The sequence below is a fragment of the Hemitrygon akajei genome, chromosome 1 (assembly GCF_048418815.1).
Source record: "Hemitrygon akajei chromosome 1, sHemAka1.3, whole genome shotgun sequence".
NCBI lineage: Eukaryota > Metazoa > Chordata > Chondrichthyes > Myliobatiformes > Dasyatidae > Hemitrygon > Hemitrygon akajei.
The window spans coordinates 173,878,832-173,888,452 of record NC_133124.1 but is presented as its reverse complement, the minus strand read 5'-3'; the positions used below and the strand labels follow the sequence as shown (position 1 = coordinate 173,888,452).

The window sequence follows — 9,621 nt, the reverse complement described above, 5'->3', positions numbered from 1 at the left end:
CACTGCCATTCAGTATGATCATGGCTGATCATCCAACTGAGAACCCTGTACCTGCTTTCTCTCCATACCCCTTGATCCCTTTAGCCACAAGGGCCATATCTAACTCCCTCTTAAATATAGCCAATGAACTGGCCTCAACTGTTTCCTGTGGCAGAGAATTCCACAGATTCACCACTCTCTGTGTGAAGAAGTTTTTCTTCATCTCGGTCCTAAAAGGCTTCCCCTTTATCCTTAAACTGTGACGCCTCATTCTGGACTTCCCAACATCGGAAACAATTAACCTGCATCTAGCCTGTCCAATCCTTTTAGAATTTTATATGTTTCAATAAGATCCCCCCTCAATCTTCTAAATTCCAGCGAGTATAAGCCTAGTCGAACCAGTTTTTCTTCATATGAAAGTCCTGCTATCCCAGGAATCAATCTGGTGAACCTTCTTTGTACTCCTTCTATGGCAAGAATGTCTTTCCTCAGATTAGGGGACCAAAACTGCACACAATACTCCAGGTGTGGTCTCACCAATGCCTTGTACAATTGCAGTAGAACTTCCCTGTTCCTGTACTCGAATCCTCTTGCTATGAATGCCACTTTCTGATCTCCTCCACAAGTATCAACAGTGATTTCTCAGGGGGGATGAGCATGTCCATTGTTTCACTATCAAAGGAGTCTCCCTTCAACCCCCCACTACAAATAGATCCTCCATCTTCCTTCCCGTGCGTACCAATTGATGGCTGCGCTTGTAACCCACAATGCTCAGTGGGTACCTCAGTCATACCTGCCTGCTCCACCATCGCATCAGCCTTATCCACAGTCGCGAAAATGGTGGGACAATCCCCAGGAACCCTTTGCGAGCCATTAGTTGCTGGGGTCGGCATGCAAAATATTTCACCCTCTGCAGGAGACTGTTTACAAGGTGGACGCCAGCAACTCCGGTCCCAGGGATTCACTGGCATCCTGATGCTGAGCGTGAGAGAGGCTGGTTTCCGCTCTGCTGACATTATTTCATACACTTGCCTTCAGGGAGTCACTAATTTGAAGTCCTGGGTGGAGGTCTCCAGGGTTGTCTCAGTCGTGCAAACAGTGCGAACACCACCTTTCCACACAAACACTCCACCTACCACAGGACTGGAGGCCACATCTGGGCATTTAGGTTTAGAACCAACCTCCACCGGGACACCCACCCCTTCCAGGGACTCCCCCACATCTACAATCTCTGCCCTCTTGGAGGAAGATCCCCTTCTCCTCTTCAAGCCAGAGGAGCACAGAGCTGCAGGATTCACCAATGCAGTGGCACTTTCCACTTCCACCCGCACAATTCCCCGGGCCTCATGCTCCACGTCAGGGCAAGAGGGTGTGAGCTCTACTTTCTCGTGGGCCGACATCTTAGGGTGCTTGTATTTCTTCCTCGCTTTCTTACCTGCACAGAACCTCCCTACACACAGCCTCAAGATCTCCCGCCCGGTCCACAGGGGCTGAAACAGAGGCAGGAATAGGGTCAAGGGTAGGGGCAGGTACTGCCGCAGGAATAGGAACAAGGGCAGAAGCAGCTGGGGCACCGGTGCCAGTAGTGCTCTCCCTAGGATTTAGGGTGTTGAGGCAGTCCCTCCGAAAGTGCCCCACCTTCCTGCACGCATGGCATCGTGGGTGCTCAGAGCTCCAATGCACCTGATGTTCTACCCTCTTGTGCCGGACAGTAAACCGGCCCTCAACCGTGTTATCCGTGCCAGCTGCATGAACACCAGGCGCCGGAAAGAGATTACGTTGCGGAGAGTACGTCTCTTAGATTTGTGTCTTATAGCTGTTATCCCTGACTGTACCTGTCCCAAACAGGCTTGATGGGGAAGCAGGAGTTCAATGGGGATGAAAGGCTTGACGTGACCGAGGACAATTCGTTGGGTGGGAGCTGTCACCGGCTCCATCTGTAGAAAGATGTCTTCCACAGTGAACCCCCTACTGAGAGCCCGGTGCACTAACTCAGGGGTCCCCAAACTTTTTTGCTCCACAGACTGGTTTAATATTGACAATATTCTTGTGGACGGGCTGAGGGGGGGGGGGGGGGTGTTGGTGTGGGTGTTAATCACGACAGAATATAGGTGATAAGTGAACTACAAGTCACTTACACTCAATTTCATGTCTAAAAGGGTTTATCTAACGAATTTAATTTTTAACACACCGCACTTACTTTCCTCGCATGAATATAGTGATGAATCAATTATGTCACTTATAAGTCAATAGCATCATAACATTTTAAGTAACGTTTGGCTATTAAACACACAGTGCGTATTTTCCTCCTATGAACATATAAAATCATTGCAACGCACCAGTATCGGTGAATCAGTGGGAGCCCTGGGCTTGTTTCCCTGCAACAAGACGGTCCCATCCAGGGGTGATGGGAGACAGCGAACAGCCATCAGTGCTGAACACCTCAAAGGAGTGCTGGTGCTCTTCCTTGTTCTGGGCAGCGGATACCAATAGAAGACTTTGCTGTTCTTTTGATTCTCAGCTCAGGGACAGCTATCTACGCCGTCAGTCATTTCAACGGCTTTGAAAGGGGCTCTGTTTCTTTTCACCTCAGTGGCTCTGATCTGTTTCCTTAAGAACAGCAGGAATACCAGGAAGTGAGTATTCAGAAACCTCCCACTGACTCAAAGGGTGATTTTGTTGTTGATGTGTGTATGTACAATACAACTCTCATATTTGTCTTCACCAGATAGCCATGAAATGCCATGGGTGTTGTTGAAAGGAAGGTTATCAACTCTGCCCCCAAGTTCAAAAAGAATGTTTAAAAAAAACTCACCAACCCCTTCCACACAGAAAAAAAACAACAGAAATATCAAATCCCTCACCCTCCCCTGCAAATAAGAAACAGTGACAATTACAATCCCTGACCCCCACTCACAACAAACACAGCAAACCCCCCACCCCACCTTACACAGAAAGAATTAACAGATTACCCTCCCACCAATCAGCCACAAGAAGGAAAACACTGAAAAACTGGAGACCGATATAAGTTACAGCTCAGTTAACAGATAAATCTCAGAATTTCAAAAACATCTTTTCATCAGCATACGAGGAGAGCTGTCACACAAACTCAGTCTTTCCATAAAGAGGTACCACCAACCCAGATCCAAACTCCACCAATCCAGCTGTTGACTGTCATCACACTGGTGACCTCCACTGGGAGCGATTGCTGATCATCTTCAGACTCTCCCACAGAAATTTCTCTGATTTCTATCTCTGTAACCATTTCCGACATCACCCCCACATGTGTAATCACCTCTCCATCTCCCCACCTCCTTATACCCTCCCCACCTCTGTGAACTCCTTCAGCACCTATATCTCTCCCCAACTCTGTGTCCCACTCTAGGCCACACACCTCTGGACCTACACCTCCCACACACACACCTCTATCCCTACATCTCCCACACACTCCCCTCTGCCCTAGACCCCCCACACACCCCTCTGTCCCTACATCTCCCACACACTCCCCTCTGCCTTACACCCCCCACACACTCCCCTCTGGCCCTACACCCCCACACACTCCCCTCGGCCCTACACCTCCCACACACTCCCCTCTAGCCCTACACCTCCCACAGGCTCCCCTCTGCCCTACACCTCCCACACACTCCCCTCTAGCCCTACACCTCCCACACACTCCCCTCTGGCCCTACACCTCCCACACACTCCCCTCTGGCCCTACACCTCCCACACACTCCCCTCTGGCCCTACACCCCCCATACACTTCCCTCTGCCCTACACCTCCCACACACTCCCCTCTGGCCCTGCACCCCCCACACACTCCCCTGACCTACACCCCCCACACACACCACTCTATCCCTACATCCCCCACACACTCCCCTCCGGCTCTACACTCCTCCACACACACATACTTCCCTCTGCCCTACACCTCCCCCACACTCCCCTCTGGCCCTACACCCCCCACACACTCCCCTCCGGCTCTACACCCCTCCACACACACATACTTCCTTCTGCCCTACACCTCCCACACACTTCCCTCTGCCCTACACCCCCCACACACTCCCCTCTGCCCTACACCCCCCACACACAACTCTCTATCCCTACATCCCCCACACACTCCCCTCTGGCTCTACACCCCCCCCCCCACACACACACATACTCCCCTCTGCCATACACCCCCCACACACTCCCCTCTGCTATACACCCCCCACACACTCCCCTCTGCCCTACATCCCCCACACACTTCCCTCTGCCCTACACCTCCCACACACTCCGCTCTGCCCTACACCTCCCACACACTCCCCTCTGCCCTACACCCCCCAGACACTCCCCTCTGCCCTACATCCCCCACACACTTCCCTCTGCCCTACACCTCCCACACACTCCGCTCTGCCCTACACCTCCCATACACTCCCCTCTAGCCCTACACCTCCCACACACTCCCCTCTAGCCCTACACCTCCCACACACTCCCCTCTGGCCCTACACCCCCCATACACTCCCCTCTAGCCCTACACCTCCCACACACTCCCCTCTGGCCCTACACCCCCCATACACTTCCTTCTGCCCTACACCTCCCACACACTCCCCTCTGGCCCTACACCCCCCACACACTCCCCTCTGCCCTACACCCCCCACACATTCCCCTCTGCCCTACACCCCACACACACTCCCCTCTGCCCTACATCCCCCACACACTCCCCTCTGCCCTACACCTCCCACACACTCCCCTCTGGCCCTACACCTCCCACACACTCCCCTCTAGCCCTACACCTCCCACACACTCCCCTCTGGCCCTACACCCCCCATACACTTCCCTCTGCCCTACACCTCCCACACACTCCCGTCTGGCCCTACATCCCCCATACACTTCCCTCTGACCTACACCCCCCACACACTTCCCTCTGCCCTACACCTCCCACACACTCCCCACTGGCCCAACACCCCCCATACACTTCCCTCTGCCCTACACCTCCCACACACTCCCCTCTGCCCTACACCCCCCACACACTCCCCTCTGCCCTACACCTCCCACACACTCCCCACTGGCCCAACACCCCCCATACACTTCCCTCTGCCCTACACCCCCCACACACTCCCCTCTGCCCTACACCCCCCACACACTTCCCTCTGCCCTACACCTCCCACACACTCCCCTCTGCCCTACACCCCCCACACACTTCCCTCTGCCCTACACCTCCCACACACTCCCCACTGGCCCAACACCCCCCATACACTTCCCTCTGCCCTACACCCCCCACACACTCCCCTCTGCCCTACACCCCCCACACACTTCCCTCTGCCCTACACCTCCCACACACTCCCCACTGGCCCAACACCCCCCATACACTTCCCTCTGCCCTACACCTCCCACACACTCCCCTCTGGCCCTACACCCCCCATACACTTCCCTCTGCCCTACACCTCCCACAGGCTCCCCTCTGCCATACACCCCCCACACACAACACTCTATCCCTACATCCCCCACACACTCCCCTCCGGCTCTACACTCCTCCACACACACATACTTCCCTCTGCCCTACACCTCCCACACACTCCCCTCTGGCCCTACACCCCCCACACACTCCCCTCCGGCTCTACACCCCTCCACACACACATACTTCCTTCTGCCCGACACCTCCCACACACTCCCCTCTGCCCCTACATCCCCCACACACTCCCCTCTGCCCTACACCTCCCACACACTCTGCTCTGCCCTACACCTCCCACTCACTCCCCTCTGCCATACACCCCCCACACACTCCCCTCTGCCCTACACCTCCCACAGGCTCCCCTCTGCCTTACACCCCCCCCCCCCCACACTCCCCTCTGCCCTACACCCCCCACACACTCCCCTCTGCCCTACACCTCCCACACGCTCCCCTCTGCCTTACACCCCCCCCCCACACTCAACTCTGCTGATTCCCAGGGCAGAGTTTTCCACAGATTCATCAGTCTCTAGGGCAGTGACCTCCTTTTGCAGTTAAAGGGGCTATGAACTCTGTCCTAAGCCAGAGATGGTGGGGTTCTCCCCCAAACATCTTTATTATTGATGCAGCTCTTATCGACATCTCGTTTGTTTTTTCAGTTCTGCTCTCACCCAATTCCACTGCCACCCACCCACACAGAACAGTGATACACTTTGTCTGGTCCACACCGACTACCCCAGTCAGTCTACACGTCCAACATATCATTCTTTGTAACTTCTGTCAGATACAATGGGATCCAATCATCATCTACATCTTCTCCTTCCCTCCTCTCCTCACTCTGCTTTCTACATGGATCACTCCCTTTGTAACTCCCAGGTCTGCTCATCCCTCTCTAGACACACTCCCCTGTTACACCAGGGAGTGTGACACCTGCCCTTGCAACCCCTGCCTCACTACCATCTGGGGTACCAAACAGCCCTTCTCAGTGAGGCAGCCTTTCACAGTCCCCTGTGTTACTCATTGTATCCCGTGCTCTTGGTTTGGCCTCCTCTACATCAGTGAAACTGGCTATAGGTTGGATGACATTTCACAAAGCACCTTCACTTTGTGCACCATCGCTGCCTGGATTTCTCAGTGGCCAGACATCCTCATTCTCCTTCCCATTCCCCCACTGACATATCTGTCCTTGGACTCTTCAACTGCCAGGTTGAGGTTAATGGAAATCAGAGGAACAGTAGTTTGTATTCCATGTTGATACTCTCCAACCCAATGGCACGGGTACTGAACTCCCCAGCTTCTGGAAACTGCTCCTTCTCTCTATCCCTTTCCTCTCTCTTCCTGGTCCACATGGCCCCCTTCCCATCCTATCCACCTGCCCATCACCTACACATTCCTCTCACTAGCTCCCTCTTCACCTTCCTCTCAAATCATAGTCCATTATCATCCGTCTGTAGTCACGTCCCACCTTTGCTCCAGATCCATTCCAACCCTTGCCCATCTGTCTTTCAGCTCTCTCACCTCCATCTAGCTATCCTCTGCCAGCTCGCTACCCTGTCCAACGTTTTTAAGTGCTGCCCAAGATTCCAGTATCTCCAGTCCAAGGTGTCCCCAATAAAACAGTATATTGCTGCACATGGAGTTTGGAGTGGGGACTATGGAGTTTCAACAAACACATTAGAGTTTGTGTCCCACACCCTGCACTCCCTCACTCAGAGATTCAGCAACATCAAGATTCTCGAATCTGCCCACTTTTCTTCCCTTTTATAAACTCTGACCCGTCACACTTTACGATATGAGACCTATCTTTGGAGAGGGTCAGGGAGGGAGGATATTTCCCAGACGACTCCCAGAGATATTCATTTCTCCTGCAGAGGGGCTGCAGAGGCAGTGTTCCCCAGAACAGGTCAATGGGAGATTGAATGAAGGCGTTAAAAATCATGAGAGGTTACACAGGACATAGTGAATTGTGGCACCGTACCGACTGTCAGCCCACAATGTTCTAAACTTTCTGTCTCACAAGGCTCTCCACGTTCCTGTCACCCATGAGCCTATCTAAGGGTCTCTCAAACGTCCCTAATGTATCTGGTTCTACCACCACCCCCCAGCAGTGAGTTTCACACCCACCACTCTACATTCCTCCAATCACCTTAAAATTATGCCCCTGGTATTGCCCATTTCTGCCCAGGGGAAAAGTCTCTGACTGTCTACTTTGTCTATGCCTCATCATCTTATATACCTCTACCAATTCACCACTCACTTTCCTTCACTCCAAACAAAAAAGCCCTAGCTCGCTCAACATCATAGAAGATGCCCTGAAGTCCAGACAACATCCTGGTAAATGTCCTCTGCACCCTCTCTAGATTTTCCACATCCTTCCTAGAAAGAGGCTAAGTTGTACAGAGTCAATCAGGAGGAGGTGTTTCTAGAGGGAGGAGCATTAGAAACTGAGGAGTCTTTGACTGGAGGTGATCAGTCAGATGTCTGGGGGGAAAGGGGAGTGGACGGCACAGGTTGTTGTGATCTGGGATGGGCAGCATTAAAGGGCAGTGAGACCAGGTGCAGCAGGAACTTCCCAATCAACAGGACCAGATTAATGTGAAAATGTGCAAGGCCATGGGGGTAGGACAGGGGAGAGTAGGGCTGATTGGAGACTCTCACTGACAGTGATCACTACTAGACTCACCCAGAGTGGAATTTCTCACAATATATGGCGCATTCACCAAAATGTCACCCATTCCTGGAGACCAGTATTCTCTCCTCCCCACCCCGACCTCGGCCTCTCTCATTGTTCCCTGTCTGACTAATGTTGTCCTCAACCCTAGTCCAGCAGAAAAAGCAGAAAGGCCTGTGTCAGAGCATTTGTATGAAATGGTCTCGATGAGTCGCGGGGGAGTCAAGGTGGAAGAACCAATGAAAGCTCCACAGTAAACCAGGTAAGAACTATTGCCCGACACCCTGAGTGCTGTTGTTCAGATTACAAGCTCTTCTTCTGCATTGCCCACTTCCAATGCTCCTTCATTACTGTCTCCCCAACGTGATGGATAGTGTAGTGTTCCATGAGTGTTGTCCATCCAGCAATGTCACAGGTTTATAGGGTCATACATTCCTTAGCACCTCTCCAAACCTCTAACATCTTAGCCCAAACCTTGGCCCTCAAGTTTTAGATACCAGTGCTATGAGGAACAGTTTCCTTATTCCCCGTGAAGAAAAGTCTGTGATCCACATAGCTTTCATTCCCTCTGTCATGTTCCCCATCCGTCTCCTCTTCTCCAAGGAAAACTATTGCAGCCGATCCAGTCTCTTCTCTTCATCAAAAAGCTCCAATCCCTTGTTAGATCTGGTGATATTTATCCAGAGGTCCTTCGGAGGTCAAGAATGAGGCAGAAAACTTGGTGGTTGCAGTTGATTTGTTAATTTTTACAGGAACAAAGAACGAGCATATGAAGGAAGAAAACAAAGGTTTTGTGGTCATCTTCAACAAAAAATAATCTCGAATTGTGAAACAATCTGTTGTGAAACAGTCTGGTTGTGGGGTGATATGGGCTGCAGGAAAACATCCAGAAAAATACAGAACCAATTGCTGAAAATTCACTCAACAGTTACACATACAGGAAATTACAGAAAAATTGCAGGCAAGCGTAGGAAAGCGAAATCTGAAGAAAATAAAGGAAAAATAACAATTCTACACCTAATTCCGCACCTTGCAACATCCTTGTAGAGCAACACAGAAGGAAGCTGAAAGGAATCAATAGGTCGGGCAGCATCTATCTTTGGATGGGTTCGGCCCAAAGTGCCATCGTCTGTTTTCTTCCACAGATTCTGCCTGAACTGAGGAGTTCCTCCAGTATTTTGCGTAAGGCTACACATTTCCAGAATCCACAGCAATCTGCATGTGCCTCCAACATCCTTGTGAATCTCCTCTGCACCTTTTCCTCTACAATCTCACGGTGTGGCGACTCGAACTGAAAGCAGTTGTGGCCGAGCCAATGTTCTACATAGTTGTAGCATAACTTCTCTGCTTGTATACTCTGTTCCTCAGCTAATGACAGCAAACATCCCACGGCCCTTCTTCACACCTTTTACTTCAGTGCGGCACGGTAATTGGTCACATGGGTCACGTGGGCTTGTAGGACCGGTAGGGTCTTACCGTGCTGACTCTATAAATGAATAAAAACAATATACGCTTGCTGCCACCTTGACTGCAGAAATTCTATTCC

At 51.8% G+C, this 9,621-nt stretch overlaps 1 long non-coding RNA gene across 1 annotated transcript; it reads left to right on the top strand.

The window, feature by feature from the left end:
* Positions 1-2,504: 2,504 nt before the first annotated feature.
* LOC140737007 (uncharacterized) lies at positions 2,505-9,066 on the top strand. Its single transcript, XR_012101050.1, has 3 exons — positions 2,505-2,615; positions 8,227-8,337; positions 8,828-9,066. It is a non-coding gene; the product is annotated as an uncharacterized lncRNA (long non-coding RNA).
* Positions 9,067-9,621: the final 555 nt, after the last annotated feature.